General features: G+C 42.2%; 2 long non-coding RNA genes across 3 annotated transcripts; both read left to right on the forward strand.

Annotated features, from left to right (window-relative positions):
- Nucleotides 1-2,874: 2,874 nt before the first annotated feature.
- Nucleotides 2,875-14,701, forward strand: LOC147176448 (uncharacterized). Of its 2 annotated transcripts, XR_015094565.1 has the most exons (7): nt 2,875-3,110; nt 3,521-3,562; nt 3,698-4,038; nt 4,115-4,283; nt 4,370-4,451; nt 4,530-4,616; nt 14,445-14,701. It is a non-coding gene; the product is annotated as an uncharacterized LOC147176448 (long non-coding RNA). The 2 variants fall into 2 exon arrangements; XR_015094564.1 differs by lacking the exon at nt 2,875-3,110 and having other exon boundaries at nt 3,477-3,562.
- A 4,119-nt stretch (nt 14,702-18,820) lies between these two features.
- Nucleotides 18,821-19,600, forward strand: LOC147176449 (uncharacterized). Its single transcript, XR_015094566.1, has 3 exons — nt 18,821-18,940; nt 19,016-19,110; nt 19,187-19,600. It is a non-coding gene; the product is annotated as an uncharacterized LOC147176449 (long non-coding RNA).
- The last annotated feature ends 607 nt before the right edge of the window (nt 19,601-20,207 follow it).

Below are 20,207 nucleotides of genomic sequence, written 5' to 3' on the forward strand. Positions count from 1 at the left end.
CTGAATCCAATAAGCATCAAGTGACGGGAAATAGAGCAATAAAGAGTTAAATAAATGTTGCCAATCAGTGGCCTGTGTGCATGCCAGGACAAACGGACAGAGATCCTTCGCTATGTGCTGAGGCGAGATCATCAAGGAGACATGTGGGAGTTGTTTAGGGACACCGAAAAGGCGACACCTGGTTTGCCTGCAAACAAATCACCCATGTTCAATTCCCATATGTTGTTTTCAATTTCCTGAAATGCCTCGCTATATATCTCATCCCCTGATCTGTCATAGTACAGAGTGCAATGCATACAATCAGTTACCATATCATAAGATCTGAGGTTACGAACCCAAGGTGACCAGAGAGCTCAGCTTCGAGCCAACCACTGGAGTCAATATCCACTCTTGCCCAGTAGATGTCGGCAGTGGCGCATGCCACAGGGCATTGTTCAACAAGCGGGAACTGGGAGGTGGCATTGGAGGCAGAGCAGCAGTAGGTGTTATCATCCGGAAATTCCAGGATAAGTCTATCAGGGCTGCATTTGATGAGAGGGCATATGGCGATGAGGAAATCTCTGCCCAAAAGATTGACTGGACAGTTAGGTGCAAACACAAAAGAATGCAAAAGAGTCTGTGAAAAAAACATTGAACAGTCACTGAGCATGTGGATTCAGGGCACCATCATTGTGGAAACTGTCCACCAGAGGGAGGCAGATACTGTTGGTTTAGCACCGGCTGCGGTTTCTCTCTCCCTCGAGGTTGGTTGTAGCTACGTGCAGTTTGTTGGCCTCTGCCTCTTTCTAACCAGACGCTTGAGGTCGCTGTCTACAATCGCGGGCCCAATGACGAGGCCGTCCACAATTAAAGCACATGTTAGGCCACCCAGGGGGCACACCCTGACCCATGAATGAACCTGCTTGATACATCATGCACTCGGAATCGACAGAGGGAGATGAGATCACAGCAAGAGTGGTTTCTTCCTTAGACTCTTTTTCTTTAGCATGTCTCCTTAAATTATGTTTAAGATGTGACAACCACCGGTCAACCTCAGCACCGGGAAGATCCGGCCTCCATGGCCTGTGCCACAGACTTGGGAACGCCCTTCAAAATGGCTGCTCGGAACACTTGCGAATGCAAGGCGGAGGCCGTAGGGGCGTGTCCTGTTTTCAGAGTGTAATCAGTGAGGGTCCGATCAACAATAGCCGCGGCCTCCTCATCTGCTTTGGGAGCGAACACCAGATCTGAAATAACACACTCAGGAAGGGGGGGGGGGGGAAGCGTCTAAGGCTATAGACAAGGTTAAATAATTTTCTCGCGTAAGAGCATAATTATCAGGGAGAGAAAAAAGAAAAAGAAAACTAAATTTTATTACATAATTGTATAAAAAGAACACGGATATCACCTGCTATTAACATTTGTCCTGTAACCGCTCTCTGTACTGCTTGAAGCCAATTGGCACCACCAGATTGCATAGGCGGAAGTTTCTGCATCAAAACACTCACATTAGTGGGAGAGAAAGGTTTGTAAAACATAGCAGAGTTACCAGTGGACGGGTCAACTTTAGCCAACATGGGTGCCTGCAAGATTTGGGAACGAGTCACAGGCCGATGAGGAAAAGCTGGATCTTTGGAAGATTCTTCTGGGTCTTTTAGGACCTCTGGTTCGGTCCAGAACGGAGTCAGGGTGGGCACCTAAAAGATTCTGGACATGACACTTTAATTCTGCTACTTGATTTTGTAACTGAGCAATGTACAACCTGTTTTTCACTTCCTCATTCGAAGGGCCTGTAGCTGCGTGTTCCCATCGCCATCATTCTCTCTCACCCTCCTTTTTGGAGACAACCTGTTAATCTTGTTGTTGTTTTTTACTTCCAACTCTAGAGCCGCCGCTCCTCCAACACAAGCTTTTTTCCGTTTCTCTCATTAATGTCACCAAACACGCAGTTGAAGAAGGAAACCATCCATTCTCACAACACTTCTCACTTTTTTTTTTTTTTTTTTTTTTTTAACTGTTCTCTCTAACTCCAGATTCACTCACCCAGCATACTTATTCAGAATGGTTTGGTATTTGTCGCAACTCTGGGCCATATATGTATAGCTAGTCTTTCAGATTTCAGATTTGTTTTTCTTCTACACAGTCTTATTATGCATCACAGATAAAAGAAGAATTTTATTACATCATCATCACACACACATATCAATATGTTTCTGGTCAAACAATCAAAATGTATGTGGGAATTCAGCGAATTAACTTTCATGAACCTCCCAGAGAGAAGTTCTTAGAAGGTGAACATGATTTCGCCATTTCTTTGTAGCGATTCAAGAGTAAGTATTTTATTTCCCTATGTTTTACATTTGACATTTTATGGCTTCATATTGACACAGCTACTGACTTGACAGACATTGATGTGTGTGGTTATCTAGATTTTCCCTGTATTAGTTATTAGTTTTAATGCCATCATATTTAGTTAGGTGCACTCACTGATCAGAGAAAATCTTATTTTATCTGACCAGAGTTTTGTTTCAACCTAAAACGCATAAACATTAAATATAACACTTCTCAAACTATGAATAGTTTCATATGAAAGAGATAATTATTTACATTTAGTGGAAATCTGATTCAGAGGTAAATGTTTTGGCGGGCAATATTGTATTGAAGCTATTTTATTGAACAGAGTATGCTAATATAAAACGTACCAAATTATCACTAGCACCAAATATTATATTGTTCTGGGATAATATTCAACTTGCACTGTAAAACGTGCAGAGCTTAATTTAAATTATGTAGTTATTATAGTGTTGTGTGGCATGTATACTTAGTATATCATGTATTTAAAAAATAACAGATTTCTCAGGTTATGTTGTAAATATCTATTATATATCTCATACAATTTGAATTTCATCTAGTTGATTTATGATTTTCATGATGTCTACTTTGTAAGGTACAAAATTCCTATTTAAACATGTTATTTGCTCGCTGTTTCACAGCTACGACACCAGGTGGCGGGCCAATTTACTAGCCAGACTGACACACACACGCACACGGCGTAGAATAATAATAATCTCAAATCTCCGAGAGCCGTGTAATGAGCAGGAATCCAAACGTGTCGGCGTTCTGTGTTTCAGGTAGGTAAAAGTTGTGCTAAAATAAAACCAACAGAATGTCAATGTGTATCACCATGTCCATTGTCAATTGGGTCGCTAAGCATACGTTGTCTTTAGAGGTGGTTTGAGCGAAGAAATTGTTACGAATCATCCTAAACGTTGAAGCTAAATTTCTAATCCTAACGGCCTATTAGCAATGGGAGGTAATGCAAGCCTGTGTGCCATGTTGCTAATATGCTAGTAAGCTAACGAACTGCACTGAAGACTAGGAGTGTTTACATGAAGAATGGATCTTATTTCAGTTGTTTTTAACAGCCTTTTTTAACAGAACATTGATTAGCATATTTTCTAGGTTTATTTGCAATCGTATAGAAATGTATTAATAAAGTTTATCTGTAACCTGTTCTTTTCACTGTAACTCCTTTCATCAGGAAACCAATCAGAGAGGTGTCATGCTGCAGGATATTTATTTGGTAAGGCAAATAAAGAACATTTTTAGTAATTGTTGAGCCAATAATTAACTTTGCATTATTTTCACACTGTAATGTAACAAATATGTAAATGTTGTACTTTGTTGCTTTTAATATATGTTGTCTGTTCATGTACAGGTTGCTTGTGCTGTTTTGACAAGCCAAATGGTGTACGGGTGGTGCCAGCGTCTTCTTAACCAGATTGCTAATTTACTACTTATTCAAATTTAGAAAGCATGGTTTACCTTGTCCAGAGCTTGGTGGACACTCTTTGGTAAGGAAACAGTCAGGTGAACAAACACCCACAAAGTATTCATTTATAAGAAGTTGGAGAAAGCTGAGGTGAACTACCTTCCACCACATCCAAATGTTGAAACAACCAGTGACAGAGAATGTAACTTGGCACAGGTTTAACGGGGAAGGAGAAGATGCAGAGGTCTTACCCATAAAGAGGAAGGTGGCAAAGTGCATATTTTAAGGTAATGTTGGTATGTTTTCAAAGTTCATAATATGAGATGATAACATATTAATTAATAGAATATCAATTGTGCTCAGGTTTCAGGCTGTGAATGTTTTTCCAAAATGTTCTGTCCACAAAATCCATTATGAGGAGTAGGAGAGCAAGACATGGTAAATGATTTTGGTGCACAACTCACTTTTTCAAAACCACAAACACAATTCCAGCTCTACAACAGCACACCCAGATCCATCATTAAATAGATTTGTGAGTAATAACTACTAACTATGATTATCAAAGAACACAATAATCACATTGTGCCACCCAAAAAAAAATTATTTTCTGTTGAACAGGGTCTTCTGTTTGTTTCGGGCAACCCTTTTTGCGGTGCTTGGGGACCAACCAGAAAAAAGGGAAATACTGTATTCGTAGATGGTAAGTTTTTCTAAGGTCACTGTTTTATTAAATAACCAAATCATCATACATTTTAGAGCATTCTTTTTTGTTTTCCAGTCAGCACTGTTGAACTTGAAAGGAAAGCTTGTAAACATGCACTGGAGCACCTGAAACACGGCATCAAAAAGAGGAAGATACCAATTTGTAAGGCATATTTTTTAGTAAGGCATATTTTTTTAAATAGTTATTTTGGCCAGTTATAATATACAAAATGGTTCAATTGCTAATAGAGATACAAACTAAATTATTGTTTTAAACTAAGTACTTTAAGTTACATTCTTTCTAAATGCTCCATTCCATTAAGAGCACAAGTACAATAAACACAGTCTGCATAACACTTCATTGCTTCAAAATTTAAAGCAAGCCTTTTTTTTTTCAACGTAGGACCTATCTATCCAGGTTTACAGTGTTTGACCACCTGGCCTCTGCTCAAAGATTTTGCATTGTGAATGCTCAATAAGAGAATGTGATTGAAAGGGGAAGTGGACCCACAAAAATCTTAACAATAATATGTTGTATGTGCCCCCACTGGTCTAAACACAGTATTCTGATTAATATTGCGTTTGTGGAATATGAGTTAAGAACAACATCCATCCATATTTATCCATCTCTGCGGTGGACATTTTGTCACTTGACTGTTGACTAAAAATGACACCACAGTTGCTAAGGGCTCAGGTAATGACCAGTCACAGCTCAACTTCAGAAAAAACAGGTGAACCATGATTGGTCATTACCTTAGCCCTGAACAATTGTGATGTCATTTTTAGTTAGCAGCAAGTGACAAAATGGCTGCCCCATAAAAAAAACCCCGATGGTAATGACAAGTTTGTTATGTATTATTTATTTGGTTGTTACTAACATAACTGAGATTCATTTTCAAAAATGATTTCCAGTTTAATACAATTTGTAGACACTTTGTTTGTTTTTTATTCTCTCTCTTTTTTTGTATGTGCATGTGCGGCAGGTGTAGAAACTTTATTTGGACGTATGTGGCCATTGTTATTTATGTCGCAGTGCGTAGTGACGTAGAATGGCGGCTGGCTCTCTGCGAAGCAATGTGAAACGCCTATAAAGAAAGCGTATGTATGTATGCGTGTCTGTGTGCGTGTGTGTGTGTGTGTGGGCATATGTGCATGCGTGTGAGTGTGTGCTCATTAATTCGCCTAAAACCTATTAAAAATCCCATACCGTTCACCTAAACCGAATACTTCAGAATCCAGCTAGAGTCGAGAAGTTGTGAGGATACCCGAGGAAAGATCAAATAAAAGAAAGAAAAGTCAAATCCAGCACCGACCAAACATCACCTACTACCCACTGGGTTACCAACCAGAGTCTTTCACCAACCCCAGAAACATCTAAATTCCAACAAATTAGGGAGACCTCAAGAGACCAAAGGAAAGACTGAGGGGAAAGGAAGGAAGGATAGATGAAGCAGAGTGAGATCCACAGACATCAGCCTCCACCGATTCAACGACCAGAGGAAGAAGCAGATTGTGTTTGAATTTTGGTAGATGCTGGTGTGGTGGATCTGGCATGCATGAAAACCTCCACCAAAGAGGGGAGCCGTCGACCCCGGCCAAGGCAGAGAAAGCACAACCCCCGGGCCCCGCAGGGGCCACCGGCCGGAGAGCAGAGCCAGGAGCGCCCCCCACCCCAACATGGCCCGCGCCCCAAGGCCAACGCAGCAGAACGGGGCACGGCAAGCCCACCAGGAATTCCACCTGCCCACAGCCCCCACTCCCCTGAGGAGGGAGAGGCGGCGAGGGAAGAGGGAACCATGGGGCACCCCAGACGCCCACCTGCCCCAAACCGCGTCGCTGGGCACGGAGCGACGGACCGCGCCGGGGCGGCACCGCCCCGGACACCAGGGAGAGCACCACAACGCAGCACCCCCCAAGAGACCATGGGAACGGCCAAGATGAAGCCGCCATCCAGCAGCCAACAGAGGGGCAGAGCCACCCACGCCCAGCCAGGGGGGGGACAGCACCTATAAAGTTAACCCACTGGCATGCAGTGATTCCGAATATTAACCCTTAGTGCCCATTGGAAGTTAATCTTGAGGAGTTGGTGACTGTAAGGTGTCATTCGAGGTGTGCTGGCAACTGGGTTCCTGACTATAAAAACACAACCATTAGTTACAAATTGCCTAATACAGAAATGGCAAAATAAATTATTGCGATGTGGTGGCTCTCGCTAACAGGCAGAATTAAGTAACCAGATTTAGAATAAAAGATTCTATACACGTTGACCATGTTTGTATAAATGTTGATATTTGGTTTTTATTCGAGGCAGATATTTTTTCCTTTAAAATGTGATTTTATTTTTTTTCTCTCTTTTGAAGAACTCAGTATTGTTCATTCGGTAATGTCATCAGCAGACCCGAGGAAGGACCAAAGAAAAGAAAGGAAAGTGAAATCCAGCACCAACCAGACACCACCCACCGGGCCACCAACCAGAGTCCTTCACCAACCCCAGAAACATCTAAATTCCAACAAATCAGGGAGACCTCAAGAGACCAAAGGAGAGACTGAGGAAAGGAAGGAAGGACAGACGAAGCAGAGTGAGATCCACAGACACCAGCCTCCACCGATTCAATGACCTGAGGAAGAAGCAGATTGTGTCTGAGTTTCGATAGATGCTGGTGCGGTGGATCTGGCATGCATGAAAATCTCCACCAAAGAGGGGAGCCGTCGATCCCTGCCAGGACAGAGCAAGCGCAACACCTCAGGGCCTTAATGCACCACACAGTTGTGTGGTGCATTAAAATTGGAGGGGAGTTGTAGGGCGAAGACGGTGTTTCCAACCTTCCCCACCCCCCCCAAAGTGTGTTAAGTGCCCTATGTCTATAAAAGTGTATTGTACAAAACTAGTGTAGTGAGTTAAGAGGAGCGACCAGCGATAGTAAGGGCTACAAGTGTAGATTGAAATTGTTTATGTGGTAAGTCAGTTGTTGTTAGGTCACCTAGCAAACACAAGTTTGGAGATAAAGGTATCCTACAGTACAAAGATAGCGGAAAGTTTTTCTAAGACTTTATAAAGTCCAGAAATACATAACCGGAGTGCATAACCATAAGCATGAAAATAAGTGTCTGTAGTGTTTTGTAAACACTGGAGTCTGAGAGTCCCATTTTCTTCATCATATATTGAGTAATGTATGTTCTATGAATAATTTGATATTGGATAAGTTGTAAATTTGTGTGTTTTGTCATTTTAAATAAGTTTTCACAAACTTGAATCCAAAAGTCTGTCTCCCGTTTCGAGATTGGTAAAGACATTTGATCAGTATATGAAAGTAACTTATATTTTTGAGAGTTTTTTTGTTGTTGTCGGAGAAAGCTTGGTAATATCTTTAGCTAAAACAGGCGGCTGAAGCGTACCCCGAAGTGTTGGAATTTGTTTCTTTATCATACTTTTAACTTGCAAATTTGCGCACATACTATTGGGCTGCAAACTTTATTGCCATATCCCTATGGTTAAAAGTTTGGGACAATAAGATCCCTGCATGGCTCCAGATTGAAAAGTCCACTAGTAGCCGATATTCACTCCCTGCCTTACTATGTGCCTCACTAACTTCTCCTATCAAAGACAATATAATTGTAACACAATAGTTACGTATTGTGACCCAGAGTGTTTCTATTCATTCCCCACTTTTACATACCCACCTTTTTCAGCCATCTTTGGTGGATAACGGTTTCAAAACCTGGTATAGCAAGGGTATTTATAGTATTAAGGATCTATATATTGGTGGCACATTTGCTAGCTTTGAGCAGCCATCTAAAAAATTTGGGCTGAACAATAATAATTGTTTTTGTTATTTGCAGATTAGAGATTTCACCCGCAAAAAAATTGCCAACTTTCCTGATCTTCCTCCCTTGTCCTGTTTGGATTCTCTCTTAAGTGTTAATAGTCGGACTAAAGGCAGAATATCCTTTATTTATGCCCATATTATGAAATGCTGTGATCACTCCATTTCGCACATTCAAGAACAATGGGAAACTGATTTAGGTGCTCAGATGTCCGATGAGGAATGGGATAAGGCACTTAAGAGAGTTCACTCTTCTTCATTATGCTCTAGACATGCCTTAATACAATTTAAAGTGCTGCATAGATTACATTTTTCTGAGGCCAGACTGGCTAGGATATTTCCAAACATAAATCCATTATGTGGCAGATGTAAACAATTTACTGTTACTTCTTATCATATGTTCTGGTCATGTCCGAAGCTTGTTCAGTTTTGGTCTTTCTTTTTTGATGTAATCTCTAAAGTTTGTGCTTGTCATATTTCACCATCTCCATTGGTTGCTGTTTTGGTTTTTATTTCTGACCCAATGGGATGTGAACCCCCTGCTTACTTACAGAGAGTCATTGCCTTTTGTTCATTATTAGCCAGACGCTTGATTTTATTCAAATGGAAGGATGCCAATCCTCCTTTGAATCACCACTGGATTAGGGATGTTATGCAAAATCATAAATTGGAAATGATTCGATTTACCCTCAACTGATCCATCAACAAATTCCACAAAACCCTGGGACTCTTTAATAACACATGTGAACAATTTACCTGGTCTGGAACTGTAAATCTGAATTGCATCATATGTCTTTAGAACATGTTTATAATAGGTATTAAGTGCACTTGTTTTTGTTGTGTATGAGTATGTGTTTTTGTTTTGTTTGTACTTTTCTATTACGTGAACCTACGTGGTGGGAATGAGGGTGGTCAGCAGGCAGATGGAGTTTTGCACCCGCGTCGGGATATTCCCACTGGGTCCGGGTTTGGTTGTGGTGGTAGTTGCGGACCCAAGTGCAGAAAAGCAGGGCGAGGAGGCAAATATGAAGTAAAAAAAAAAGAAAAAAATATATATATAGGGGGGTTTCTTTAATTAAACAAAAACAAGGAGCCAAACTAGGTAATGGCCGGAAACAAAAACAACAAAGTCCAAAAAGGCAAGCAAAGTGAGACGTGGGGGGAACGACAGGAGGAAACAACAATGGATCAACACAGACAAAGGGAAAACACGAGACTGAATACACACACATTAATTGACATAACGAGACACACCTGGGCAAGACACAAGTAGCTGAGGGCACTGATTGGTTGACACACGATGAAAGGCAGGTGAACACAGGTGGACATGATAATGCTGTACAAGACAAGGGAGACACACAAGGAAAACAGAACACAGATCATGACAGGAATAACATAACATAACATAACAAACTCAAACAAAACCCGAGCTAAACCCAAAACATGACAAAAGCAAATACAACTAACCAAGACCCAACCCAAACCATGACATTTACAAAGTAAAAGACTTATTTATCATCAGCAAGTGTCATTATTTCGGTAACTCGTGTTGCCTTTGTCAAAATTCAAATGAATTTTAATCTAGATTAACTCCAGAATTAGAGTGAGATTAATACAGATTAAAACAATTATTATATGTCCAGTATTACTTATTAAACACGGTCACTTTAAATAAGAAATTAAACACTGCAAAGTGCCTGATATAAACTAATCATCCATCCATTTTCTTAACCGCTTAGTCTTCACAAGGGTCGCTGGAGCCTATCCCAGCTGGCTTCAGGCAGTAGGCGGGATACATCCTGAACTGGTTGCCAGCCAATCCAGGGCACAGAGAGACAAACAACCATCCACACTCACAATCACACCAAGGGACAATTTAGAGTGTTCAATTAACCTGACATGCATGTCTTTGGAATGTGGGAGGAAATCGGAGCACCCGGAGAACATGCAAACTCCACCCAGGAAGGCCGAAGCCCGGACTCAATCTCACGTCCTCTGCACTGGGAGGCGGACGTGCTAACCAGTCTTCCACCGTGCCGCCCCTAAACTAATCATATGGTTATGTATTTACTAGAGCTGTCAAATGATAATTTTTTAAAATCAGATTAATCACATCTTGGAATTTTGATTAATCACGTTTAATCGCTTAATAAAAAGTATTATTTTATCAAAAAAATGTGTCCAGCCAAATTTGAAGAGCACCGTTTATGTGTTAATTATTTTGACATTTAATGTTATGAGGGCGTCTTCAACATTTTTTGATCCACTGCACACGTTCACCCACCTCTTTTTCTAATCAGTTAATTACTTGCATAATTAAAAATGGGAAAAAAGTAACCCAATATTTTGACATGAACAAATATTCTAAATGTGATACGCACACATTTATTAAATGCTTTACTTAAATGTATGTATTTATGTTTATTGTTAAAACATAACCAGTGCTACCTTAAACGTAACCATCCGCTGTCACGCTAAAGGATAATCTATGGTCAAAACTAAATGCGATTAATCTGCGTTAATTCATGATTAATGCAATAATATTTCTTGATTAATTAATCAGTTAATGCTTTAACTTTGACAGCACTGGTTTTCACGTACTTTATATACTCTTATAAATGTTTCAATCTCTTCTCAGATAATATGTTTATATCATATACATCCTTGCTCCAAAAATATAAAATAAAAAACGGAAACTTTTTACATTATTTGCAAGTTAAAAGTATGATAAAGAAACAAATTCCAACACTCCAGGGTACGCTCCAACCGCCTGTTTTAGCTAAAGATATTACCAAGCTTTCTCCGACAACAACAAAAAAACTCTCAAAAATATATAAGTTACTTTCATATACTGATAAAACGTCTTTACCCATCTCAAAATGGGAAACAGACTTGTCTATAGCTCCGGAATCTGTCTTTTGGATTCAAGTTTGTGAAAATGTTTTTAAAATGACAAAACACACAAATTTACAACTTATCCAATATAAAATTATTCACAGAACATACATTACTCAATATATGATGAAGAAAATGGGACTCTCAGACTCCGACATTTGTCTCCAGTGTTTACAAAACACTACAGACACTTATTTTCATGCTTTATGGTTATGTACTCCGGTTATGTGTTTCTGGACTAAAGTCTTAGAAAAACTTTCCGCTGTCTTGGACTGTAGGATACCGTTCTCTCCAAACTTGTGTTTGCTAGGTGACTTAACAACAATTGACTTACCACATAAACAATTTCAATCTATACTTGTAGCCCTTACTATCGCAAAAAAAACAATTCTTGTTAACTGGAAAAATAAACAAACTTTGAATATCGACCAATGGTCTAACCTCCTCATAAATCATATTTTAATGGAAAAAATATCTGCCTCAAATAAAAACCAAATGTCAAAATTTAAAGAAACATGGTCTACGTATATAGAATTTTTTAACCTAAACTTGGATTTTAATTCTGCCTGTTAGCGAGAGCCACAGCAGCGTTATAACTTGCATTGATGTTTCTGTATTAGGCAATTTGTAACTAATGGTTGTGTTTCTATAGTCAGGAACCCGGCTGCTGCCAGCGGGATCGAGCAGATTCACCTCCGATGGGCACCAGGGGTTGATATTCGGATTCACGGCATGCCAGTGGGTTAATTCTGTGGGTGCTGTCCCCCCTGGCTGGGCGTGGGCGGGTCTGCCCCTCTGTTGGCTGCTGGGTGGCGGCTGCGTCTTGGCCGTTCCCTGGGTCTCTTGGGGGGTGCTGCGTTGCGGGGCTTTCCCTGGTGTCGGGGGCGGCGCCGTTCCGGCGCGGTCCGTCGCTCTGGGCCCGGCGACGCGGTTCGGGGCCTGTGGGCCGCCGGGGTGCCCGGTGGTTCCCTCTCCCCTCCCCCTTCCTCCCCCTTGCTGCCTCTCCCTCCTCGCCTCTCCCCGCCCGTCCTCCGCCTCCCTGTCCCCTCTCCCTCGTCACCCTTCCTCCTCCTCTCCCCCTCTCCTTGCGTCCCTGCCGCTGCCCCCTGCCCTTCTTGTCGTCCCCTTCCCCCCTCCCTTCCCCCTCCCCGGTACGCCTTCCTTCCCCTCCCCTGGGCCGGGGGCTCCATCCATGGCTCGGTGCTACGGGGGCCGGCGGGGGTGGCTGGGGTTTGGTGTCGTGCCCGCCCCGCTCCGGTGGGCGTCCTGGCACCTCGGGCGGGACCCAGTATCCGGGGGGCGAGCCCTATCGCCCCGCCGGACGGGTCCCATATGCCCGCCGGGGTCCTGGTGGGGTGGGTGGGGGCTTGGTGGGCCGGTGCGCCTCCTGCCCCCGCCCGGTTGGGGAGGGCCCCGCTGGTCACTCCTCTTAACTCACTACACTAGGTTTGCACAATACACTTTTATAGACATATAGGGCACATAACACACTTTGGGGGGTGGGGTAGGGTGGAAACACCGTCTTCACCCTACAACTCCCCTCCAATTTTAATATACCACACAACTTGTGGGGGGGGGGGCTTGTGGGGGTGCCATCGGTTGGGGGCCGCAGTATAGCGCAGTGCTGCGGTCACCTGTCCGTGTCCCCGCCCCCCCCCCCCCCCGCCCTATCTATTTTTTTTAATGCACCACATACACTCAGTAACATGCTTGGGTGGCGGGTGGATCGGAGCGTGGGAATATCATTTCCATCGGCTCCGGTTCACCTGCTCCTAATTTTAATGCACCACACACACACACACTTGTATATACACTGGGTGGGGTCACATTCACGGTTTAGGGGTAGAGTTCGCCAGTCCGCGAGCTGGCGGACTCAGTAACAGGGGTTAATTTTCACAAAGAACGCTGGGGTGACGACCGGGGCCTTCCCCCGCTGGGCCTGGGGTTCGGGGGTGTCGGCCGCCCTCCGGTGCCCCCATCTCCCCCTTCTGCCCCCGGTGTTCCGTCCTTCCACACGGCGGGGGGTGGGGTGGGCGCGGCTGCCCTCTCCGCTCCGCTGTCCGGCCCCTCTTCGGCGCCGGTGCCTGGGTGCGGGTGGTCCCCGGGGGCTGGGGGTCGGGGGTTGGGGGGCTGCCGGTTGGTCGGGGGTTGGGGGGCTGCCGGTTGGTCGGGGTGGGGTCGGGGGGGGGCGGCTTTGTTGGGGGGGGGGCGGTGGTGGGGGTTGCGGGGTGGGGGGGTGCTGGGGGTGGGGGGTGTCTGGGGGATTGGGGACGTGGGGGCGGCTGGGGCTGGGTTGGGGTGGGTGGCGGGGGTGGATGGGGGGCGGGGGGTCGTGGGGGTGCGGGGGTTGGGGGCCGGTGGGGTGCCTGGTGGGCCTGCAGTGCCCCGTCCTGCTGCGTTGGGCCGGGGGCGCGGGCCGTGTTGGGGCGGGGGGCGCTCCTGCTCCTGGGTTTGCTCTCCGGCCGGTGGCCCTGGCGGGGCCCGGGGGTCGTCTTTTGGCGTTGCCGCGGCCTGGGGGGCCCTGAGGTGTTGCGCTTGCTCTGTTCCGGCGGGGGTCGACGGCTCCCCTCTTTGGTGGAGATTTTCATGCATGCCAGATCCACCACACCAGCATCTACCGAAACTCAGACACAATCTGTTTCCTCCTCAGGTTATTGAATCGGTGGAGGCTGGTGTCTGCGGATCTCACGCGGCTTCGTCTGTCCTTCCTTCCTTTTCTCGGTCTCTCCTTTGGTCTCTTGAGGCCTCCCTGATTTTATGTTTTTTGGATTTGTTGGGGTCTGGATGTTTCTTGGGCTGGGGAGGAGTTCTGGTGGGGGGTGTCTGGTCGGTGCTGGATTTCACCTTCCTTGGTTTTCTTTGGTCCCCTCGGGTCTCCTGGTGTTCGGTTTAGGTGAACGGTATGAGATTTTTTCTAATAGGTTTTCTGGTGAGCTAACAAATACACGCACGCACGCACATACACATACTCACCCACACACAAAAAATATATATATATATAAAAAATAAAAAAAATAAAAAACAGCAATGATGATGACATTTCCGAATGAACAATACTGAGCTCTTAAAAAAAAAAATAATAATAAATAAAATGTTTCACGGTCATTTCAGGTCAAAAAATTGTGTAGTTCTTCCTAAATAAAGCAGCAAGCATATACAAACGTGCCATCAAGTTTGAATAGGCCTCCCATCTGATTGGACGTATGAGACCTGGATTGTTTAAAGTGACCCATGTCCATAGATGTCTTTTGTCTCTCTTATTCTCACTTCAGGGTCGTTTGCTGAATCTGAGCTGCTCCGCTGTGCCCCCCTTTGTCCTCTCAATCACTGCCACCACTCAGGTGTGTGACCCGCACACAGATTGCTCTTGATTCTGTGGACAAAAATATTGGCACACAAGTAGTGTACATGGAAATGATCAGAGATTTTTACTCTTATCCAGGATGCATTTTTTTCCCCTTCACAATATGAAACTGTTCCAAAGTGTCACCACTAGGACTGTGGACAAAAACGTGAGCACCCACAAAAACAGCAATTTAACTTATGGAGACAGCAGTTACAGTATACTTAAACTTTTTAAAACACACTTAAATGTATTCCTTTTTAAGTATTTCTTAGAGTCTGTTCTCACACTCTCAATGTCAAGTAATGGGAGGCTGGTGCGCGCTGAGTTCTCCAAATAAGAGTCAAAGCTTGCTTGTTTCAAAATGTTAAGTTGTCACTCCAAGTTGATGTTTATCATAAAACTGACATACAACAAAATAAAATCAACATTGCATATTTCAAAACCACATAATTTTGTTGTACGAAAGTCTGCTAGCTTAATGCTAACATTAAATGCAAACACCATAGACAGGAGAACGTAAATTCACATTTGCTTAAGTATTACATTTTTAAATCAAAACAGAAGTGTTTGTATGGTAAAAAAAAAAAGTAAGGTGAATGTTTGCAATCAATATTACATATCTGCGATACAGCAGTGGAATTTTCTTTGTCACTCATAACTGTTCAGCAAGCCCTTTGAGCATTTATTCCATATCTTTGATATCAGACAGTTATGGCAAGCCCTTTGAGCATTTATTCCATATCCTTGATATCAGACAGTAGTGTTTCCTAACTAGTGCAGTCTTCGTCAGTCTAGGTGGACATTCAGCCATACTAGTTATGCGCTTTGTCGTACTACTTGTACAAAAACATTGACATTTCACCCATTTTCTGCAACTTGTGCCACTTTAATCCAACTCGTGCGGACACAAGTCTAACTAGTGACACATATAAGCATGCATGTAGTGCCAAACTCGCAGCTAGTCAGCTTTTTTATGCACTAGTTGCCCAGTGGACCTAACAAGTAATGTTCAAAGTCTTACTAGTTAACTAGTAAGGCACAAAAGCTCTTACATGTTTACTAGTTGACCGTGAATTATTCTAACATGTTAACTAGTTGCCTCTGATTTGCTGCACTAGCTTACTAGTGAAAGCTGAAATACCTACTTGTTAACTAGTGAATGACAAAACACTGACATGTTAACTAGTGAAAGCCTCTTAAAGTCTACATGTTGAACTAGTGACACTCAACATTTTTAATAGTTAACTAGTGATGTCCAAAATTTGCAATAGTTACACTAGAGAGACATATTGACTGAACTAGTTAAACTAGTGAGGTCCAAAATGTTCACTAGTAGAACTAGTGGATGCCAACATGCTCACTAGTCAACTAGTGTTAGTCTTTTGAATTTGCTAGGTAGCTATGATGCCCAAATGTTCACTAGTAGAACAAGTGAAAACCAAATTGCTCACTAGTGGCACTAGTTACGCTAAATGCTAATCAGGAGGCCGGACAATGCCATAAGTGAGTAACTCCTATTGGCTCTATGATCAGAGCTCAACCCAGGAAAAATGTAACCCTGTAAAGCCAGAATTTGAGCTTCCACAGTCATTTACTGCCCCTTGTATCTATTCAAAATCAATACAGTGCAGTCACTTTCCACTTTATATGCTATACTAAATAAAAAGGAATCCAGTGCAACAGTTCTGAAATAAATTCTCCCTTCTTGAGGATTTGAATTGTCATTTGTTGTGAAATCTGTTCAAACTGCTGGTGGTAGGAAATGTATCATGATTGGCTGATTGGCTGTCCGAAGTCACGCAGATCTTGTTTGGTGCATCCTGGGTAATAAAGGCGAAGTAAGAACTTGTCTGGACGAGTATTCCTTAAAGTGTCCACTATATCAAGGATATCAAGCATGTCAACATGCACACAAGGATGTCAACATGCACACCGAGCTTGATATCTGTGATATCAAGCTCAGCGTGCCCACTCGTAGGCTAGTAAACACATTACATTGACCTTACAAGATAACAAGTAAGCTTACATTGAGCATACATGTTAACAAGTAAGCTTTTATTGAGCGTACATGTTAACATGTAAGCTTACATTGAGCTTACAAGTTAGCTTACTTGTACACTTAATGTAAACTTACTTGTTGTAAGTAAGCTTACATTGAGCTTACATGTTAACAAGTAAGCCCAAAAATGACTGCAACATCACTAGTTCGTGTCTCCAGTTCTGACACCACTATAGTGTCCATTTTTGAGCCCACTGGTCACTTTCTGTCTATGCACTGTATCTATACAGTGCAAAAGTACTTATCCAGTTATTTAAAAATAAAACAAACTGAAAACAGCCATAATGCTTATTTAGTTTACTGGTGGGGGCGAGATGAATTGAGCATGTGTTGTTGTTGTTTTGTTAGTTTTTTGTAAATACAGTTGATTTTCTTTAGATTAGCTGGTCCAGGCACTTAAGGGTTATAGCTTCAAGACATCTAATTTGAATATCGACCAATCAAAGTTCTTGTCCCGCCTGCTTCATTTGCATGCAGTGCACTAGTGAACGTGTTGGCGTTTGAGTCACATTCAAGACGTCTATGGTCCATTGTTGCATTTTGCATGTTGACATGTAAGGGCCGAATGTCCACTGGTATCACCAGTTGCGTTTTTTCTTACCTTAGTGGATCACTTGTAAGATTTAACATTTATTACTAGTTAACTAGGAAGGCATAGAATGTCCACTAGTTACACCAGTTGGGATCTTCCCAACCTTACTAGCTGACTAGTGAGGTACAAAATGTGATCTAGTGAACTAGTAAATGCAAATATACCCACTTGTGGCACTAGTTGGGCGCGTTTTGACCTCACTTGAATCACTTGGTTTCTCTCTTGCAAGCTAGTTACATCCAGACTGAGTCACTAGTTAACAAGTGACACTGATGTTTATTTAACTAGTTAACTAGTGGAAGGCATTTTCTTTCACAAGTCAGACCAAGAAATGAACTTGTAAAAGATTTGACAGAACACGTTAGACATTTTTCCTACATGTTGGGCGTGTCTTTTAACTAGTGGACCCTTATGTAGCACTAGTAAGCAACTGTGCCCAACTAGTACAACACATATCTAACATGTAGTGAATTTTGTTGCACTAGTTGATGTTTCTAGTGTAATAGGCGTCTTTTACATCATACTAGTTTAACAAAAATGCTTACTAGCTGACATGTGCGCACAACTAGTGAACTTGCGAAGTGTTGTAACTGGCAAACATGTCAACTAGTAAAATGTAATTATTTTCACTGGTTAAGTAGTTGTGTGCACATGCCAGCTTGTGAGCAATTGTGTGAAACTTGCAGTCAAAGTCTGTACAAATTCATTCTTGAGGCCGACACGTGAGACAAAATACGTTCTACTAGTAAACTAGTGATAAGAAAATATGTGTCACTAGTTTACTAGTTACTCACTCTGTACACAGATAGTTTACTTGTAGGAAAACACGTGTTTCACTAGTTAACAAGTGGCATCATAAAGAGCCCAACTTGTGTAACTAGTGGATATCTCTGCATTTACTAGTTAACTTGTGAACATTTTGAGCCTCACTAGTTAGCTTGTAAGGTCCAAATAGATGCAAGTAGTTGTGTAGTCTGGGTTTCTGCATTCACTAGTTAACATGTAATCGTAATAGGCATCCACTTGTTAACGAGCTCCAATTCCTCAGGACAACTTGTAAACTAGTGTAAAACATGCAATTAAAGGGGTGGGATAATGACAAAATCTGAATCTTGATTGGTGTATTTTAACTGCAGAGCCAATAGGAATCCTGGATGCACGTCGGCCCCACCTCCTCATTCATTTTTGGGGTGCAACTAGTTTACTAGTGAGCATGTTGGCATCCACTAGTTCTACTAGTGAACGTTTTGGACCTCACTAGTTGAACTAGTTCAGTCAAAATGTCTCACTAGTGTAACTAGTGAGGTCCAAAACGTTCACTAGTAGATATTTGGGGCATCACTAGTTAACTAGTAAAACAATTGCGTGTCACTAGTTCAACATGTAGACTTCAAGAGCCGTTCACTAGTTAACTTGTCAGTGTTTTTTCTTTCACTAGTTAACTAGTGGATGTTTCAGCTCTCACAACCTAACTAGTGCAAGGAAATCATAGGACACATGTCACTAGTGAGAAGAATTCACGTTTGACTAATTAACACGTTGCTAAAAATTAGTGACTAGTCAGTATTTCTGTGCAACTAGTATGACAAAGTGCATAGCTAGTGTGGCTAATTGTCCAACTAGTGCTGACAAAGACTGAACTAGTGAGAAACACTACTGTCTGATATCAAGGATATGGAATAAATGCTCATAGGGCTTGCCATACTGGCCCTCATTGACGCTCCAGAAGGACGTTAGAAACGGGATGTCTACCTGCTGCCAAAAAAGATGGGTGAGTTATTTTTCAATATTTGTAATATTAACACAAAATCCCCAAAGTTTGAAATTTCAATATTAATTTTCACAGACGAATACGTGGCCAGTTCACATCCCTGGCTTTGACATTTACCTTACAAAGCTGACTGACGAGCAGACCAAGTACTTGGGCATCGGCAAGCATTGGTGACAGACACTCAACAAACATTACATTTTTACTACTATTTTATGACTCACTTAAACCTTTTTTTTTTTTGTGCAGGTATTAACCCCCTGGACTCTGAAGACTACCTGTTTATGTTATTCAAAAATATTTATTTGAAACCTCCTGTAAAAATGGTTGACTATTCATTTTTGAGCTGTCTTTTGACAGAATTTTTAATTTCAGTCTATACATTTAGCACAATACACTAATGAAGAGATAATAATAAGTTTTAAGTATAAGGCTCAAAATATATTTTTGTAGATGAATATATTTTGCGGAGCAGTTAAGCGAATCAATGACTTTGAGGAGCTACTTTCTAATTTTGAGGAACAATTTTTTGCAGGTTAATCCCAGGGACAAAGGCAATGGTTTTAGTAAACAATAAAAATATGACAATATAAGAAATGAAGATTGCATTTTTATCAACAGTTTTTATTTCTTAAATGCATAGTGTATAATTGGCGGCCGAGGCTCCAACCAGAAGGTCTGCTGTTCGATTCCCACTCTCCCCAAGTCATGTGGCGTCGTGTCCTTGGGCAAGACACTTCACACACATTGCCTCCAGTGTCCCTCACAGTGGTGTATGGATGGTGCAAACTTTTGGTAGGGGTCAGAATGGCTGTAGGCGCACACTGGCAACCACGATTCCGTCAGTGTACCCCAATTTAATAATTTTTAAGGAAACAATATTGATTAAACCATCATCTAATTTTAACCTTGCTCCGCAAGATTAATTATTGCGGTATTTGTGAGTTCACAAACTCCCGAGAATGTATCTTGTCCTTAGCCTGTTGATTTTCACGATGACCAATCACAGAGCGACATGATATGCAGCTGTGACGAAACCAGGAAGCGCGGAAGCCGGGAGTAGCAAACAAATCTAACATGGACGAATGGACGCTGCATTTAAATCTGTTCTGGCTGTCAAAAATTGACAAATTAGTAAAATATGGAGGTAAATATGGTGCAAAAGTAACGTGTATCTATTAAAAAAAAAAAAATGTAGTTGTAGTAAAAAAATTAATTTAATTGTACCTGTAGAAAAAAGTATAGATTTGTATCTGTAGAAGAAAAAAAA

The sequence above is a fragment of the Leptonotus elevatus genome, chromosome 4 (assembly GCF_054856555.1).
Source record: "Leptonotus elevatus isolate MCC_2025b chromosome 4, RoL_Lele_1.0, whole genome shotgun sequence".
In the NCBI taxonomy this organism is placed as follows: Eukaryota; Metazoa; Chordata; class Actinopteri; order Syngnathiformes; family Syngnathidae; genus Leptonotus; species Leptonotus elevatus.